Genomic DNA, 20,570 nt, shown 5'->3' on the forward strand with positions numbered 1-20,570 from the left:
GGCGGGAGGCGGTGCTGCCGGGCCAGCCGGTGAAGGGATCCGGAGCAGGTTGGCGCCGAGGGGCGGACGCGGCTCGGATTCCTGCGGCCGCACCCAGAGCAGCTGCAGAGCCCCGCAAACCCACGGCAGCCTGGGGGAAAACGTCACCCCACACCCCATGGAATTCCCGGCAACCCTATTCAGGATAGATGCAAATGGCACCTCCTTGTGGAAAATTTGTTTTCCTGGCTCCCCTAAAAGGAATTCTCCGTTAGACTGCTAAGTTCCTTTAAGAATTGAGACCTTTCAGAAGTTGGGAAAGGCCCTGCCTCTCGCTTTCTCCCCTGCTTACCTTTTTTTTTTTTTTTTTTTGTAATAAGTGCAATGATTTGATTACAACGCAAAGCTAATGGCAAACACATAGAACATTTTTCACGTATGAACTCACATTGCTCACAAACTAGCAATCCTCATTTTACAGATGAATGAACTGATGAACAAAGAGGTTGCTTAGAGTTTCAGGTCTTGTAAATGGTAGATTCAAACCTAGACAGTTACGGTGTAGAGTTCATACACCTAACTATAGTATAGTACCGATACCCCTGTTCAGGACCAGGCACTCGGGTCCAACATACTTACAGAGTTGGCTGGAATGAAATAATTTGAGTCAGAAACATAAAAACTAAAAAAAAAAAAAAAAGAAACATAAAAACTTTCCACGCGGTACTCAAGATCCGGGTAAGATGTAAGAAATATTAATTCATAGTGCACTGGTACTGAGACACAAGTTAAAAGTTATAAGCATTCGTTTCTTTCAATCCTGTCAGTGCATATTTGGGAAATCTCCATGGAGTTATTTCCAACTGAGTCTGAATTTGAGACCCTGATGGGCCTGCTGGCCTCCTGGTCATCAGCTCTGCATACCTTTAGCACTCATTTCACTCCACCTGGGTTGCTGTAGTAGTCGGAAGCAATTCCTTTTGCATAAGATAGAATAGCAACCAAGGGTATCAGCAAAGAAACTAAAACAAGCATATAATCTGACAGACTGAATTTAATAACAGTTCCCAATTATTCAGCGCTTGTGTATGCCAGACACTGTACTAAGGATTGAACATACCTGACCCATTTACTCCTCACAATAGCTTTCTGAAGTAGGTACTGTTATTATCTCTGTTTTACAGATGAGAACACGGAAGCTCAAAAAAGATAAGGAAGCTTTTTCCACTACAAATTTGAAGGAGCATCAGATATGCAAAGATCCTAAAATGGGAAAGAGTACGAGACAACATAAAAAGTCCAACGTTGCTGAAAAATAGAGTTGAAGGAAGAGAGGTCTAAAATTATACTGATGAGGCAAGGCAAGGGGAGGCCAGATCCCGTGGACTTAACAAATATGATAAAGATGTGATTTTTATCCTAAAGAGCTATGAGAAGCTATTTGTTGTGAACACTGTTACCTTGAATTCATGATATATAAAGAACTCTCAAAACTCAATGTTAAGGAAACAATTTTTTTAACGGTCAAAGGATTTAGTGTGTGCATGCTCAATTGCTCAGTCTGTCCAACTCTTTGCAACACCATGAACTGTAGCCCACCAGGCTCCTGTGTTCATGGACACTTCCCTAAATACAATATACAGATAACAAATTAGCACATAAGAAAATGTTTAATATCATTTGCTATTAGGGAAATGCAAATTAAAACCGCAATGAGATGCAAGTTTGTATCTATTAAGGTAGCTAAAATAAAAATAATAATACCAAGTGTTGACAAGGATGGAGGGCCACTGGAACTCTCCTACACTGATGGTAGAAATGCAAAATGGTACAGCCACTCTAGAAAACAGCTTGGCAGTTTCTTATAAAATTAAACCTATACTTAGAATATGACCCAGCAATCCCACTCCCAGGTATTTACCCTAGAGAAATGAAGATTCACGTTCATGCACACACCAAAAAAACCTGTACACACATGTTTATAGTAGCTCTAGTCATAATTGCTCAGAATTGAAAACAACTCAGAAGTCCTTGGATGGATAAGCAAAAAAAGAAGTATGTTCCTACAATGAAATACTGCCCAGCAATACAAAGGAATAAACTATTGATACAAGTAACAACTTGCATGAACCTCAAGGGTATTATGCTGAATGAAATAAGGCACACTGACCAGTTACCTGGTGTGTAAGATTCCAAATGTATGACAGTCGGGAAAAGGCAAAACTAGAGAGATGGAGATCAGATCATTGGTTGCCAAGGACTAGGAGCCAGTGGAATATGTGATTACAAAGGAGATGCATGAGGAAGATTTTTGTGACAATCGAACACATTGTATTCTGAGTGTGATAAGGGTTACATGAATCTATACCTGTATTAAAACTCTTAGCACTGTCCCTCAAATAAAGTACATGGAGAAAAAGAAAAGACTCTACAGGCCAGTATTGCATAACTCAAACAGAACGTCTACCAGCTGGATTCAGCCCATGAGCTATGAGGTTTTAACCTCTGCTCTTTAGTTTGCTGTGCTCATATTAAAATAGAGGACCTCAAAATAATCTACGGTGTTAGAAGTCAGGATAGTTATTTCCTTTGGGGAAGAGGGGTGGATAGTGACTGACAATCCATATGAGGGCTTCTAGGGTGCTGATAATGTTCTGTTTTTTAATCTGAGTGAATTAGGGTAACCAACCACCCAGTTTGTTCAGAACCGAGGGGTTTCTCAAGATACAAATCTTTCAGTGCTGAAACCAGGACACTTTTAGGGAAATTGGAACATTTGGTCACTCCAGTGGGTATGTCCACTTTGTGAAAATTCATTGAGCTGTATATTTGTGATTCGTGCATTTTTCTATATGTGTGCTATAAAATACTTTAAACTGAGCACAGATGAGATCTGGTTAACACAGGATACACTAGAACTATCATTTACAGTAGCATAGACTTAACTCAGCTTAAAGGTTACATTATCATTTTTCTCAGTCATGTCATAGAGATAAAACTGTCATGTCATAGAGATAAAATCTAAATTAAACTTAGATATTTTTTCACATGAACTACTTTTTTACCCATAGCAACACTTTTCTTCATATATACAAGTAATTTCTAAACTTAGACAGGACTTTAGATTTTCCCCCCTATTAAAGTTCATCCTGCTTCTGAGAGCTTCTAAAATATTCTGTTCTATTTTACTGAAATATATCTTTGGATTTGGAAATTTAATATCTTAGCCTGGACCTGCATGATATTTTGCATGCTATTAAAAGGTATGAGGATTTCCCTGGTGGTCCAGTAGTAAAGAAACTGCCTGCCAATGCAGGGGACATGGATTCCATCCCCCGTCTGGGAAGATTCCACATGTTGAGAGGCAACTAAGCCAGTGCACCACACCTAGTGGGCCTTCCAGTCACAACCACTGAAGCCCATGTGCCCTAGAACCCATGCCCCACAAGAAAGAGTAGCCCTCAAAATAAGCCCGTGCACTGCACAGAAGAGTAGCTCCTGCTTGCCCCAAGAAGAGAAACCCTGCTCACAGCCAAAAATAAATAAATATACCCCAGGTTTAAAAATGGATGTGAGAGTTGGACCATAAAGAAACCTGAGCGCCAAAGAATTGATGCTTTTGAACTGTGATGTTGAGGAAGACTCTTGAGAGTCCCTTGGACTGCAAGGAGATCAAATCAGTCAATCCTAAAGGAAATCAGTCCTGCATATTCACTGGAAGGACTGATGCTAAAGCTGAAGCTCCAATACTTTGGCCACCTGATGCGAAGAACTGACTTATTGGAAAAGACCCTGATGCTGGGAACAATTGAAGGCAGGAGGAGAAGGGGGTAACAGAGGATGAGATGGTTGGATGGCATCACCGACTCGATGGACATGAGTTTGAGCAAACTCCGGGAGTTGGTGATGGATAGGGAAGCCTGCCATGCTGCAGTCCATGGGGTTGCAAAGAGTTGGACACGACTGAGTGACTGAACTGAACTGAGATTTAAAAAATAAAAGGTATGAAAGAGCTCTCATCCACCAAACTCTATCCCCTTCACCCACCCTTGACATCATATATCAAAACCACCACTTTTTTCTGAGTTGCCCCTCCCTTGTTGACCCACCTACCAATAGAGTTCTGAAACCTTAGAATACTTCTGTTGTTACAAATTCAATTAAATCTTAGTCAAAATACTTGGGAAATATATGTACCGATAAGGAGATTTTATGGTTAAACAAGTGTAGTGGCCATGTGACATGTCACTTAGAAATACCACCACCCCCATCCCTCAACCCCCTCAAGCCCCTCCTTTAGAAATGAGACACTTAGGGATGGGATGGAGAGGGAGGTGGGAGGGGGGATCAGGATGGGGAACACATGTAAATCCATGGCTGATTCATGTCAATGTATGGCAAAAACCATTACAATATTGTAAAGTAATTAGCCTCCAACTAATAAAAATAAATGGAAAAAAAAAAAAAGAAATGAGACACTTATTCCTAGCTGCTGGAAAATATTGGTTGCTGACCACTCACGACTGAGTACTTCCTCAGAAATTGTCCTGTGTTGCCCTTTCCTCTGCTGCTGCTTAGGTGCTTGGTCCTTCTGAGGCAGCTAAGGCCATTTTGTGGTGAGACCCTCACTTCATCTGGGTGACTAGCACCACTCCAAGCAGCCCCCGTCTAGTATTTGCCTGCACTATGGCCTCCACCTTGGAGCTCACCTGCATCTATTCAGTCCTCATCCTGCGCGGCGATGAGGTGAGGGTCAAGGTCACTGAGGATAAGATCAATGCCCTCATTAAAGCAGCAGTAAATGTTGAGCATTTCTGGCCATGCTTGTTTGCAAAGGCTTTGGCCAATGTCAACATTGAGAGCCTCATCTACAACATGGGGGCTGGTGGACTTGATGCCCGCAGCTGGTGCTGCACCCATAGGTGGTCCTGCCCAACCCACACTGTTGCCTCAGCTGAGGACAAGAAAGTAGAAGCAAAGAAAGAAGAATTTTAAGAGTCTGATGATAACATGGGCTTTGGTCTTTTTGACTAAACTTCTTTAGTAACACATTCAATAAAAACCTGAGCTCTTTGCTGCTAAAAAAGAAAGAAAGAAATTGTCCTGTGTTGAACCTGCCTTGCCTAAGGTTATGCCCCCTTCTCAGGGGCAGCCCACATGCAGTGGTTGCTCAGTGAAGGTCACAAAGGCCTAGTTCCTTTGCTTCATTTCAGAACACTTCTGAAAGACTATCTCACTCTGTGAGATTGCAACCTCAAATTGCAACTTTTTCCTCTCTATCCAATCTTTTTTTATATATAAAAATTAAAAAAAATTTTACTGGCGTATAGTTGATTTATAATGTTATGTAAGTTTCAGTAGTACAGTAAAGTAAGTCAGTTACACATATATACACATCCACTCTATTTTAGATTCTTTTCCCATATAGGTCATTACTCCTCACTCCTTTACAGTTGTTGTTCCCAAAAGCAGTCCCCAGTAATCCACCTATCCACAAATCTCAAACTCAGAGTGTTTCCCAGGGAACCTTGGGAGGAATTATAAGATGGTTCTCATGATCTTCACCCTCTGGAATTCACATCTCTGTATAATCCTATCCCTTTGAGTGAGTAGGGCCTGCAACTTGTTTTTCACCAATGGAATATGCCAAAGTTGATGGGATGTCACTCCTATAATTAGATTACAAGGTAGATATGAGTGCTTCTTGCAGACGTACACTAGAGAGATTCCTTTGCTGACTTTGAAGTAACTGCCATGTTGTGTAAGGGACTATGGAAAGAGCCACATAGCAAGGATCTACAGGTGGCCTCTAGGAGCTGAGAGCAGCTCTTGGTAAATAGCTAACAAGAAAACAAGAACCTCAGTACTACAGTTGTAAGGAAATGAAGTCTGCCACCATTCTGAGAAAAGTGGATCTTTTCCTAGCTGAACCTCTGATGAGACTGGCCAACACGTGGGCAACACCTAGATGGTAGGCTAATGAGACTTTGAGCAGATTATCCAACCAAGATGAGCCCATTCTCCTCACTCACAGAAACTATGAGATAATAAATGGATGTTGCTTTAAACTGTTAAATTTGTTACATAGCAAGAGAAAACTAATACATACACCTTGTAGACAGGAAGGTATGGAGACTGACAATCAGTCAAGGAAGACTGGAGACTGACAATCCTTCATGGTGTACAACATTTGATTTTGAAACTATATAACTCTTCTTATAGATATCTCAACTTGTAGGGAAAATCTTTTGCTGAGGATTCTTTTTTCTGTAGGAATGTGTACATATAGACCTCAAATTCCCTAACTATCCCTCCCCCCTACCCTCCCCCCAATAACCATAAGTTTGTACTCTTAAGTCTGTGAGTCTGTTTCTGTTTTGTAAATAAGTTCATTTGTATCATTTCTTTTTAGATTTTGCATAAAAAGGAGGATTGTATTTTTAATTAGGTAAATGGATATCTGCTCCAGAATGGAATGAAATTGAGACATTCTAAAATTTTTCAGTATCTAAATTTGTCAAACGGTCAAAGTAATTAAAAGTAGAGATAACTTATTGGAAAGATTTTGTCTTATAAAAACATTAGTCAAGGAAAGGTACTCTGAATGGAAGCAAAAAGACAGAACCTGTGAATATATTTGAGTTGAAGTATATATCCATTTCTAATAAAAATATTAGTATTGAAAAAAAAATATTAGTATTGAGAATGTCTTCCATTTAGTAGAATTGTTTTTTCTTCTGTGGAGGGTGTTTTCTCAGTTAAAAACATTGTGATGAGAAGAGTCAATTGAAGATGTTTGCCATTTCAAATTTATAAAAATTTGCAACTATGAGACAAACTGCAGGCAATTTTATGAAAAATGCAACTGTGAAACAAGTTAAAGACAATTTTATAAAAAAATTAAAATATCACAATCATATGGAAAAATACATTTTCAGAGAAACACTGACAGTGTGATGTTAGAGACAGGTGTGGCTAAGAAACCAATTAAAGTATGTGGATATATACCAAAAATTCTTCTGTTTGTGTTACTTTTTAATGTTCAAATAATCAATACAAATAAGTGTTTTTTGCTTTAATGTGAAGTGACATATGTTTTTACTTTTAGAAAGAATTTTATTTTTGAAATTAGTTTTTAACAGTACTGTTTTATAGTCTACGAATATAGTAAAGCCAATTTGTTGATAAATAGGTAAATATTTCATATGTATATTGAATTACTTTAGTGCCTCCTTTCACTCTCTAAAGTATCCCAGTCTAGTTAATATGGTCTCTAAGGCTTTAGGATCTTTCCTTTTTGTTTTTATCCCTATCCTTTAGCATAGCAGTTTCTATAACCCAGATCTCATGTCATATGTAAATTTCACCTTCTGCAAATATAAAAGGGTCACTTATTTGGGTCACTTAAGCTACCCATTCTTTATCACATTCAAGTGGGATAACAAGGAAAGAGATGTGGAAAGTTTAGAGGTATAAACAGGTTCTTGTTTTTGTTTTCTGGGAGGCCACTTTTTGCCAATTAATTCATTAACAAGTCCCACGAGTTGCCTCAGAAAAAAATTGTTATCTCCAAGGACATGTGAATAAAGCAATAAGAAAAGAACAAAGCAAAAGAAAAAAGCCTACACACATATGAGAACAGAGAGAGAGAGAGAGAGAGAGAGAGAGAGAGAGAGATAGCAGCCCTAGCAAACAGTAAATGATTCTGATGGGGAAAAAAGCACCAGTGTTGTGAGGGCAGGAAAGTAAAGCCTATAGGAACCCTAGACACTTTTGCACTGGTCCCTGGGAGGGAAGAATTTATGCCATTCTTCAGGTAACAGTGCCTCAATACCTTCAGTGTCAGAGTCCTTAGTATTAGGTCACCATTGTAAAAGAAACCATTTCCCCCTATTTACTAATAGAACTCCTAAATTTTAGCCAGCTAGATGGCTATCCAGCGAGAGACTACATTTCCTCATCTCCCTTGCCACTTGAAGCGGCCAAGTGACCAAGTTCTGAAAAATCAGTGTGAGCTATTCCACATATGACACTAAAATGGAAAGTTCATGTTCTCTTTTGGCCCTTTCCCCCATCCTGCTGGCTAGGAGATAACAAAAGATGAAGCAGCCACCTTGGACTCAGACATGGCAGAGCTTCTTTACCAGCCCTGGACCACTTACCTCTACCCTGTTAACATAAGAGAAAAACCAACTTCTATCTTGTTAAACTACCTGTGTTCAGTCTTGGGTCTCTTTGTTACACTACCTGCACCCTCCTTAATAAAACCATGCTGAGCTGAACTTGCAAAATTTTAAAAGTAAACACTGAGTCACTACAATATGAGTAGACAGACCACTGGGACAAAAAAGAAAGTCCAGCATAGAACCAAACACATAGAGAAAATTAGTACAAAATCAAATCAGTGCATTAAGCATGGACTTTATTTTTTGAATGAATGGTGTTGATACAACTAGGTAGCTGTACTACAGAAAAAGATAAAGTTCAATCTCTTCCTCACACTATAGGTGGGTTAAAACTCTAAGTGGAACAAAGATTTAATGGATTTACCTTTGAGCTAACAGTTTTATTTATGCAAATCTATTCACAATAAGGACACTTCTGTACTTTATGGATAATGTAGGTACATTTTCTCATTGCTTATAATAGCAAATGACAGGAAAAAACTTACATGTCCAACAATAGGGGATTAAATTTTAAAAACTATAGTATACAATAGAATGCTATACTATATATGAAGTTGTAAGAAAGAATGGGAAAGCTCTGTAAGCACTGATATATCTTCAGGATGTACTTAGGTGAAGAAAGCAAGATGCAGAATAGTATGAAGTAATAAGGTACATTTTGTATAAGTTAGGGGAGAAATTAAAATATATATTTATTTTTGCTTGTATCTATATGAGAGTGAAAGTGAAAGGAAACGTCACTCAGTTGTGTCCAACTCTTTGTGACCCCATGGACTGTAGCCTGCCAGGCTCCTCTGTCCATGAAATTCTCCAGGCCAGAATACTGGAGTGGGTAGCCATTCCCTTCTCCAGGGGATCTTCCCAACCCAGGGATCGAACCCAGGTCTTATGCATTACAGGTGGATTCTTTACCCTCTGAGCCATTAAAAAACACTAAAAGGACATATCAGAAACTAATAAAATGGTTAGTTATGAGAGTGGAAAGAGTGGGGTAGATGGGAACAGGAATGGTTATGTGAGTTCTAAATTTAAGTATTATGTAAATAATAATTCATCTCACACACTTGCAAAGTAATGCTAAAAATTCTCCAAGCCAGGTTTCAACAGTACATGAACTGTGAACTTCCAGATGTTCAAGCTGGATTTAAAAAAGGCAGAGGAACCAGAGATCAAATTCCCAGCATCTGTTGGATCATCAAAAAAGTAAGAGAGTTCCACAAAAGCATCTACTTCTGCTTTATTGACTATGCCAAAACCTTTGACTGTGTGGATCACAACAAACTGGAAAATTCTTAAAAAGATGGAAATACCAGACCACTTAACCTGCCTCTTGAGAAATCTGTATGCAGGTCAAGAGACAACAGTTAGAACTGGACATGGAACAACAGACTGGTTCCAAATCGGGAAAGGAGTACGTCAAGGCTGTATATTGTCACCCTGTTTGTTTAACTTATATGCAGAGTACATCATGAGAAATTCTGGGCTGGAAGAAACACAAACTGGAATCAAGATTGCCAGGAGAAATATCAATAAATTAGATATGCAGAAAACATCAGCCCTATGGCAGAAACAAAGAACTAAAGAGCCTCTTGATGAAAGAGGAAAGTGAAAAAGTTGGCTTAAAGCTCAACATTCAGAAAACTATGATCATGGCATCTGATCCCATCACTTCATGGCAAATAGATGGATAAACAGTGGAAACAGTGACAGACTTTATTTTGGGGGGGCTACAAAATCACTTGAGATGGTGACTGCAGCCATGAAATTAAAAGATGCTTGCTCCTTGGAAGAAATGATATGACCAACCTAGACAGCATATTAAAAAGCAGAGACGTTACTTTGCCAACTAAGGTCCATCTAGTCATGGCTATGGTTTTTCCAATAGTCATGTATGGATCTGAGAGTTGGACTAGAAAGAAAGCTGAGCACCAGAGAATTGATGCTTTTGAACTGTGGTGTTGGAGAAGACTCTTGAGAGTCCCTTGGACTGCAAGGAGATCCAACCAGTCCATCCTAAAGGAAATCCGTTCTGAATAGTCATTGGAAGGACTGATGCTGAAGCTGAAACTCCAATACTTTGGCCACCTGATGCGAAGAACTGACTCATTTGAAAAGACCCTGATGCTGGGAAAGATTGAAGGCAGGAGGAGAAGGGGACGACAGAGGATGACATGGTTGGATGGCATCACCATGTCACCATCACCATCACCGACTCAATGACCATGAGTTTGAGTAAACTCCAGGAGTTGGTGATGGACAGGGAAGCCTAGCATACTGCAGTCCATGGAGTCACAAAGAGTCGGACATGACTGAGCGACTGAACTGAACTGAAGTAATAATTATTACTATTATCAAGTATTAATAAGTATTATTATATAAGTAAATGTATTATTTGCATTTTGAACTATGCTGATATATTAATTATTTTAAACAAACAAATATAAATTTCAAAGAAAAAAAATAAGGGTGAGGAAAACAAAATCATCCATCAACTGCATCATGAACGCCCAAGGTTTTCATTTACTCAGATGCCAAAGCCATCACTAAATCCTGCTACATACACATTCAGTGAACACCAGCATGCTATTAGTGTACCTATAGAAGACAAAATCAAGAAAACTGGTGTGTCTTTGGGTTGCAAATTGGCTCGAGAATCCAAATACCATGAAACTACAGTAGAAGTCACAGAAAGGTGATGTGTGCAGAATTCTCTATGGCATTTAGACTTCTTCCTGTCCCTCTTCTAGTCATCACATATGGTTTCCAGAGCAGTCCCTTTAGGCCACATAGGAAAATGGCAGAGAGGATCAGCAACAATGAGATCACAGCATGCAAGGAATTTTTATTGAATCATTTAGCCATTTGGTCATGTACAAAAATAGCTGTATGAATAGAGAGAATTGATAAGGATCTTCAAATGGTTTCAAGTGGCCACCTTGCTTAGATTTCCTGGTACATTGAAACCACCAAGTACTTAAACCATTTAAGGCAATGTCAGGTAAAATTTGGAAAACCTTGGCTAACTACGGAGTTAAAAAGTTGTATTAGGTGATTACCTAATATTGTGCAGAGGAGAAAGAACCATCAGAGAGGGAAGGGGCAAAGATTCAAAGTAAGAGTAGTGATTGAAAAAGAAAAAAAAAAGAGTAGTGATTGGTAGAAAGAGATTTCTAAGAGAATAGGAAGGGATGGGAGATAAAGCTGGCCAGAAATTCTTGGAAAGATTGAGGTATAGCATGGAGAACCTTATTGAAGCAGGAGACTATAAAGTTTTGGGGTGTAATCAGATCAAAATGTGGTGAGTCAAGAATATGGAAAAATAGTGGTTGAAGTAATGGATTGTAGGGCCCAGGCCAGTTAGGAAAGAAAATTAGTCTGGAGGAGACTGATAAATTGGGAGAAAACAGGAAACCAAAGATTAGGAGTAGTAAGAATGAGGAAATATAATCCCTTATATGGGAAAAAAAAGTAGCCAGAGAGTTGCAAATACAAATTTAAGATATTAGAAGTGGAACAGTAATGAGTGATTTAAAAGACCCTGGATGTGGCCATGAGTGTGGACAACTGAGGTGCAGGGTAAGTCTCTGAAGTTGAGCCAAGTGGTGCTGTATGATTTATCTTCATGGATGTTAAAGTCTCTCCATGATAGTACGAAGACTTGCATCACATATTCAATTTACATTTGGGAGAAACCAGGAAGTAGGCAGATGCCAGTGACAAGACTCACTGGTGGGAAAAAGCTAGTGTCTCAATTGTCATTTACTTACCCTTTGACTATTCGTTTGTCCATATAGTCAAAGCTATGGTTTTTCCAGTAGTCATATATGGATGTGAGAGTTGGACTTTTGAACTGTGGTATTAGAGGAGACTCTTCAGAGTCCCTTGGACTGTAAAGGGATCCAACCAGTCTATCCTAAAGGAAATCCGTTCTGAATATTCATTGGAAGGACTGATACTGAAGCTGAACCTCCAATACTTTGGCCACTTAATGTGAAGAATTGATTCATTGGAAAAGATCCTGATGCTGGGAAACTAAAGGCAGAAGGAGAAGGGGATGACAGAGGATGAGATGGTTGGATGGCATCACCGACTCAATAGACTTGAGTGTGAGCAAGCTCCGGGAATTGGTGATGGACAGGGAAGCCTGATGTGCTGCAGTCTATGGGGTCGCAAAGAGTCGGACACGGCTGAGCGACTGAACTGAACCTAATAATACCTTATTAAGAATTAGTCATCTAGAGTTCTGAAAAATGAGAACAAGAAATTATTATTTTCATTCTGAAAAGAAAGCTAAAAGGAATGGTGCAATGAACACTACCAGAAGAGGGCAGGCTTGGGTGAGCCACAAGAATAGGGACTGTGAGGCAAAGATGAAACATAAGAGCTTAGAAAATGGAGTTAGGAAAAAAAAAAGAAAGAAAGAAAGAAAGAAAGAAAATGGAGTTAGATGGGGAAATGGACGGGCCAGGACAAAAGCCCGTCTAGTTCCACACAAATGTCTGAGCTCCACCAAGATTTACTAGATTATATGGCAGATGAAACTCCACACGATACAAAAAATGTAATACAAATTGAAAGAGGAGCTATAAAATTTTATCAAGTACCCCAGGTGAATCTAATGCACAATAAAATTTGAGAATTGCAGTTTTCTGGAATCTATTCACCAAGGTAGTTGTATTTGTCATTGTGAATAATTAAATTTGGTTTGGGGGGAGGGCTGGACAATTCTACAAGAATTCAACCCGAGGACATGCCTAAGGCCTCAGTGACATCATGATCAAAGACTGGAATTAAAGTAAGTGAAAAAAAGAGAGGGAAAAGAAACACTTTAAGAAAAAAAAAAAAAAGAAAAATTTGAAGCAAGGCAAATTTGAGCAGACACTGGCCTCATCGTAAGATGAAGAAACAAACCCACAAATTCCAACAGATTCTACGAAGGAGGAAACAGAAAAGGCTCTATCTTGAAAGCAGGACTCCATCTTGGGTCAGACTGTGGACTTTGAGCTATATGCCCAGTATCTATGGAAACGACATACCAACTGAAAAACCAGGGAAGGAAGAGCCCCAGGGCTTTCCATCGCCTAAAAGAATACCCTAATTATCTGTGTAACTGCATAGAATTCTATTCTATTCTATTCATTCTTTTATGCTTATTGGGGTATGACCACAGGCCTGTTGACAACTGTCCACTGTTAACTACCTAGGCTTAAGGCATATGAATCACGGGTTAACTTTGATTGTCAAGGAATTTGGGGAGGTGCACGTACACTTAGGGTATATACGGTTTTCACAAAAACTGGTCAGGGGTCCTTGGCTAAGAGGAGACTCTGCCTCGGGCCTGTCAGTGTAATAAACTGCACTCCACTATCTGCATCGTCCTTCTGAGTGAGTTTGTTTCCTGCAATGCGTGGCTACAACACTACTATTATAGTTACAAACTGAAGGATACTGTTCACATATGCATAGTACTAAAATAATGATTGGTCACACAATGAATCATCAACCACATTTTTCTATTAGCCATATTATCATGAAATATAAAGAACAATGATGCATTATATATATTCAGAGATAATTTAGTTACTTTCACTAATGAAGGTAAACAGTGTCATGGATAATTCAAGCTTTCACATAATTAAAGCTCACCACTCTGTGCCTCAGACAGTGAAGAGTCTGCCTGCAATGCAGAAGACCTTGATTCGTTCCCTGGGTTGGGAAGATCCCTCTGGAGAAGGAAATGGCAACCCACTCGAGTTTTCTTGCCTGGGAAATCCCATGGATAGAGGAGCCTGGCAGGCTACAATCCATGGAGTCGCATAGTTGGACACAACTGAAAGACTAACACACACACCAGTTTGGCTGTAGAATATACTTTTTAAATGTGCTCAAAAGCAAATATGTATCAAAATTCAGATGATAACAGATAACAAATGAGTGCCTGTATTTAAAAAGTTATTTGCTTTATAGCAAGTATAGTCAGAGTATGAATCTCTTTACGATAATTCAACTTATAGGCAGCACTTTAAATCTGTTTTTAAATTTGTTTTAATTATTTGGGGGGCAAGAGGTGAGTAGTGACTAAAGAGGGGCTAACAGTCCTTTTGCTAATTGGCTGCTCATTACTTGAGTGTGTTTATGAAATTTCATCAGGCTTATTATGCACTTTATGTATACTTCAATTGAAAGGTTAAAAAATAAAAAGATGAGGGAAAGTATGACAGGAAAACAAACAAAATACACAATGAGAAATAAACAATGCTAGAGCAGATACTGTTATTTTCCTGTAAATTTGAACAGAACCATACAATCCTGGTCACTCTCATCAATCTATAGATACCTATAAACTACATGTGGGGTAATATTTAGATGTGGATATGAATAGCTGAACAAGTGTGAATTGAATTTTTGTGATTGCTCTACCAAAAACAACAACAATAAGATAAAGCTTTTTGGCTATATACATTCTCTCAGATTTTCTAGAAGAAACTCATATTGTCTGCAAACAATGACAGCTAGTTTTGTCTTTTCTTTTATAATATTTATACATTTTTATTTCTCTTTCTTACTGATTGACACTTCCAGGAAACTGTTGACAAGAAGTCATACTATTGAACATCTTGTTTTTGTTTCTGACTTTTATCAGTACTTTCACCTGTATATCAAAGCTTTTCAACTTTTTTGATCATGTCTTGCAGTTTAAAAAAATTATTTTACATTCCAGTATACACACACACACACCAAATTTTCAAGAAAAAATGTTTGTCCTTTCTATATGCAACACACTCTAACATTTTATGTCCTAGTTTATGTTTTCATGCTGAATGCATTAAAGATCTTTAGTGACAATTGAGGAAATTTGAATATGAACAGATTTTATCTGATATTAAATTATTGCTATTCTTCATTAAGTGTAATAATGATATTGTGATTATATAGAGAAATATGCTTACATTATAAACACTGAAGGTTTTGAAGGCAGGGTGACGTGATAATTTACTTTGGTGATGGACACACCTATTACATGGCTTTCTTTGTTTTTTGAGGGGGGTTTTGGCCATGTGACACAGGATCTCAGCTCCCCAAACCAGGACTGAACTCAGGCCACAGCACTGAAAGCCCAGAATCCTAACCACGAGGTCACCAGGGAACTGTCTTACATGACTTTTTTTAAAAGCTGGCAATATCAAGACCTGGTGAGGATGCAGAGTAATTGAAGCTCTCATATATTGTGGTAGGAATACCAAATGGCACAGCCATTCTGGAAAACACCTCAGCAGTTTCTTATAAAGTTAAGCCTACGCTTATCATATGACCCAACACTCTCACTCTTAGGTATATATTCAAGATAAATGAGAATATACATCCACATTGAGACTTGCACATGAATGTTTATAGCAGCTCTATTCATAACAACCAAAAAGTGGAAATAACCTTAAATGTCTGTGAACTGACAAGTGGATTTTTAAAAGTATGGTACAATGGAATAATACTCATCAATAAGAAATAAACCATTATTAAATGCAAAAGCATGGTTGACTCTCTAATGCATCACATTAAGTCATAAGAAGCCACATTCAAAATGCTATATACTATCTGACTCCCAGGGCGAGGAGTAGGATGAGGAAGGTTGGTGCTCAGGGCTGTGCAGCTGCAGGATCAGAACCTAAGAGTGGATGGCTCCTTACATTTTGCTCCATAGACATACCACTTGCCTCTCCCTAGTCATAGCCCTGATGATTCCATTTATATGATGTTCTGGAAAAGGCGAAAAAAGGAATAAAATGAAGATCAGTGTTTGTCAGGGATTGGGGTGGGGAAAGGGTTGGCAACAAAGGAGTAGAATGACAGGATTTGAGAGGGATCAGTCATAGAATATCACCTGATTGTGGTGGTGGTTACATGACTGGGACTGTATGCATTTATCTAAATTCAGGTAACAATATACCAAAAAGAGTGAACTTTAGTCCACACAAATTTTTTTAAGTGAACAAAAATCAAGAGAAAATCTAAATAATGAGTATATAATAATTCATGATATTATTTTCTCCCCTTTTCCTGATGCTAGGTATTTTTCATAATAAAGAGTAAAACATCAAAATGCCAGTGGCTTGCAAGCATATTGATTTCTCAACCCATTGTTTTAAAAACACTGTGCTAAATTATACACTGAAACATGTATATTATCATTTGTAAAATAGATGACCAGTGCAAGTTTGATGCATGAAGCAGGGAACTCAAAGCCAGTGCTCTGGGACAACCCAGAGGGATGGGGTGGGAGAGGGATTCAGGATGGGGGGACACATGTGTCCCATGGCTGATTCATGCTGATGTATGGCAAAAACTACCACAATATAGTAAAGTAATTAGCCTCCAATTAAAATAAATTTTTAAAAATGAGAAAAATAAAAACACTGTGCTAAATTATACATTTCTGTAATGTTTGAATATTTACTACAGGATGGATAAACAACAAGTTCCCACTGAATAGCACAGGGAACCATATACAATATCCTGTGATAAACTACAGTGGAAAAGAATATATGTATAGGTATAACAGAATCACCATGCTGTACAGCAGAAACTAATACATGATAAGTAAACTATACTTGAAAAAATACATTAAAAAAATTTCATCTTCTGTTCAGTAAGTGAAAGCATACTTGAAGATCAAAAAAATTTTAGGCACTTCCCTGGCTGTCCAATGGTTAGGGCTTCAAGCTTCTACTGCAGAAGGCATGGGTTTGATCCCCATGAACTAGAATCCCACTTGCTGCAAGGGATGGCAAAAATAAAAAATTTGTTTTAAATTTTAACAAGTCTTGTGTCTCCCATGAAGGAGTCAGGCTGGCAGGGATAGTTCTCCATATCAAAAGCTCTAATTAAATTGGAAACAATTAATGAGACTTATTATGGAACAGGCATAATGCTAAATATTTTACATGCTATATCAGTTTGCTATGGCTGCCATAAGAAAATATCACAAGTTGAGCGACTTGAACAACAGAACTTTATTTTCTGAGTTGTGGAGACAAGAAGTTTGAGATCAAGGTTTCTTCTGAGGTCTCTCTCGGTTGACTTGTAGACCAGCGTCTTCTCACTGTGTCCCCACCTGGTCTTTCCTCTGTGCACACATGTTCTGAGGTACTGGGGGGTTAGGACTTCAATGTATGAATTCTGGAGGGACAAATTTCAGCCCATAACACATGTATTATCTGATTTATCCAACAATATTATAAGGTACATTCATCCCCCATTTTACAAATGGAGAAGTGTGTGGGAAGAAGTCAAAATATAAACTCAATCCATTAATTAAAAAAAACTTCAAGAAAAATGCCTATTCACAAAAAGGCATTTTGTAAAAAGTTTCACTTTTAATTAAAATATAAAGAGATGGAAACAACTAAAGCAGTATGGATTTTTATTTGAAAGGGAGGTGATTTGGCTCTTTCAATTTGTCTGCTAAGGCAAATACTATTTCATTTCTGTGCAATTTTTGTTTTCACCCTGACTGGGCCAGATGTGACCCTCTACCCTGTGGGGATTTCTGCTTCCCTTCCAGTCCTTCTCTTTACATAGCAAAACCATGTCAGCCGGAGAGCTAAGCTGAAAGAATCATTTCAGCTATCTCCAAGAGGTTACCATAGAATTCTCTTCCTCCTTCTGTAACCAGGAAGGGTTAATTTTAAATTCATGCTAGATCTGCTTCTGGGACTTTAACTCTCATCTTGCCGCTTGCTTTTGTTATTGTAGCATACATAGTAACTTCCCAGGTGGCTCAGTGGGTAAAGAATCCGCCTGCAATGCAGGAGATCCATGCGACTGGGGTTTGACAAGATCACCTGGAGGAGGAAATGGCAACCCACTCTTGTATTCTTGCCTGGAAAATTCCATGGACAGAGGAGCCTGGCAGGCTATGGTCCATGGGGTCAAAAAGAGTCAACCACCACTGAAGCAACTGACCATGCAGGCAGGCAGGGAGGCATACCTAACGGCCTGCATCAGGGAGATAACCTGAGCCTGACCACCTGTGAAGGACTGTAAGGAAGTGAAACTAACAGGACACCCAGTCTGAGGCTTGCCATTCTAGGAGATATTTGCAAGGATTGAATAGTCTTTTTACTTTGTTTCCTTACCTCCTCACATCTCTGAGCCATAAAAGAACCTGGCATCTAGGCCCTGACAAAACGGTTATTTTGAGGTGCTAGCCTGCCATCTTCTCCATCAGCCAGCTACCCAAATAAAGCCCCTTCCATGTCTCAGCCCCTCATCTCTTGGTTTTATTGGCCTAATACGTGGCGAGCAGAGCAAACTTGGACTCAGTAACACTCCATCTGAAAAAAAAAAAAAGAGGCTGGAGAGATTTGTTCTATTCCAGTTTGGCCCAACTCCAGACTTTAAAAAAGAATCACATAAATTTTTTCATACCAATAGCAAGTCAGAAAAAACTGACTATATTACAGCTTCCCTCAACCAGTGGTTCAAGACCAATCCTTTTGTAATTTAAACCTCATTGATTTACTTTCAAATAAGCTAGCAATCAGATTCGAAGAATATATTTGGGGGTAATGCAGCTTTATTATGAAAATTAAAATGGTCATCCATAAGTAAGCAGTTAGCCATTTGTCTGCCTGAAGCATCACCAAAACAATCAAACAGAAACCCTAAGAAGTGTTGTTTACATTTGATGTGGGCACTCATTGAAGTAGGGTGAAGTGGACAGAATCTGGTTTCCAACCATACTATAGTTGTGTCATCCCTTAGGCACTCAATTCTCAGCAAAAGAACCTTAAAGTTTAATCTGAAACATTTTTGTTTATCTTGAGAACAAACAGACATTATGTTGAGTCCTGCCCAAGGCCACAGATATGAGGCTTTGCACCAAGGCCACAGAAGTGGAGCCCAGAACCAAGGTCACCTCCTAAGCTGACTGAGTGTGTGTGTTAGTTGCTCAGTCGTGTCCAACTCTTTGCGACCCCATGGATTGGGGCCCACCAGGGTCCACCATCCATAGGATTTTCCAGGCAAGAATACTGGAGTGGGTTGCCATTCTCTTCTCCAGAGGATCTTCCCTACCCAGGGATCGAACCCAGGTCTCCCACATTGCAGGCAAACTCTTTACCATCTGAGCCACTAAGGAAGCTGACTGAGCCCCTTTGTAACTGTTGCCAAAAGCCCTCTGATCATCACCAACAAGCTTCCTGACCCCCAATTAGGCAAAGGTGCCTGTCAGGGAATATTTGATGGGAGGGTTCCTATGTGCTGTTTCTCGTAAATTCTCTGTTCCTTATCAGCTTCTGCCACAAGCGAGTAGAACTGCACACAGCTCTCAGGAATGAGGTCATTGTGTGAGACAGGCTTAGGTCTCCTTTAGTAAAACATTCTCTTTACGACAAAACTGCTGTCTCGCCCCCCTCTCTTGAGATATGGATTGTCTCCTGACCTTGTAACCATTATTATCCTTTGCTCCCTTGGTAACGGTTACTGTACGTTTGGTTTTCTGATCTTTATCATTATCGAAAGAAATTTCTTGTACTACAGCATATATATACTCACAGAAAAATCATTAAAGCACCTTTGCTCCATCAGAGCTTGGTTCCCCATGTCTTTCTTTCTTTCTCTCTCTCCCTCACTCTGGCTCTCTCTTTCACTTTCTTATCATCAACTCCGGACTGCCAGGTCCCGGTCCATTAAAGGACTCCAACAGGTGCCCACTCCAGCAAGCACCCTATAGCACCCCAACCAATCACCTAATGCCAACCTGCCAGCAGGAATTTTCTTTGTCTTGAGGCTGTAAAAGTTGGCTATTAACCCACAAAAACTGTCAACTTTCCCTGGTCTATCAGGTGGTCAGCCCACTGCGATCACAGTGCCCACATTATCTCTGCTCTTTGTTCTTAATAAACTCACTCCCTTCTGAAATACTCTCTGTCTGGAAATTCTTTTTCAATCCATGCTCGGACTGCCTCAACACAATAGTCTCCGTTCAGACTTGTGACTGTTGCAGAGAAAGAAAAAAGAGGAATGAGATTTTCTCTTTCTTTCCTGAGAACAAAGAGGATAAAGAGAACAGTGAGCCGGCCTGAACATTCCTAGCATTTTTACTTTAACTGCTCCTAACTCTAATGTCTCTTACTAAGTTTGCTTTTCTGACCCCTAACTCTGCAGGAGCTACAATTCACATTTTCTCCTTTGACTATGCTAAATACATCCCCTATCTGGTGTTTACCCTTACAACACCTTTCCCCTTGTAGTTACATATCAGAAAGAAGGCTGCAGAGCCACCAAACTACCAGACTCAATTACTGGGTTACTAATGCCATTTTATGACTTTCTTTGAAACAATGCAAGAGGAAGAAATCAATATCCTATCACCTTCATATCGCATCACTGACTCCTGACTGATAG

At 39.2% G+C, this 20,570-nt stretch overlaps 1 pseudogene; it reads left to right on the forward strand.

Moving 5' to 3' along the window:
• Positions 1-4,665: 4,665 nt before the first annotated feature.
• LOC133052305 (large ribosomal subunit protein P1-like) lies at positions 4,666-5,013 on the forward strand (annotated as a pseudogene).
• Positions 5,014-20,570: the final 15,557 nt, after the last annotated feature.

The sequence above is a fragment of the Dama dama genome, chromosome X (genome assembly GCF_033118175.1).
Source record: "Dama dama isolate Ldn47 chromosome X, ASM3311817v1, whole genome shotgun sequence".
Classification (NCBI taxonomy): Eukaryota; Metazoa; Chordata; class Mammalia; order Artiodactyla; family Cervidae; genus Dama; species Dama dama.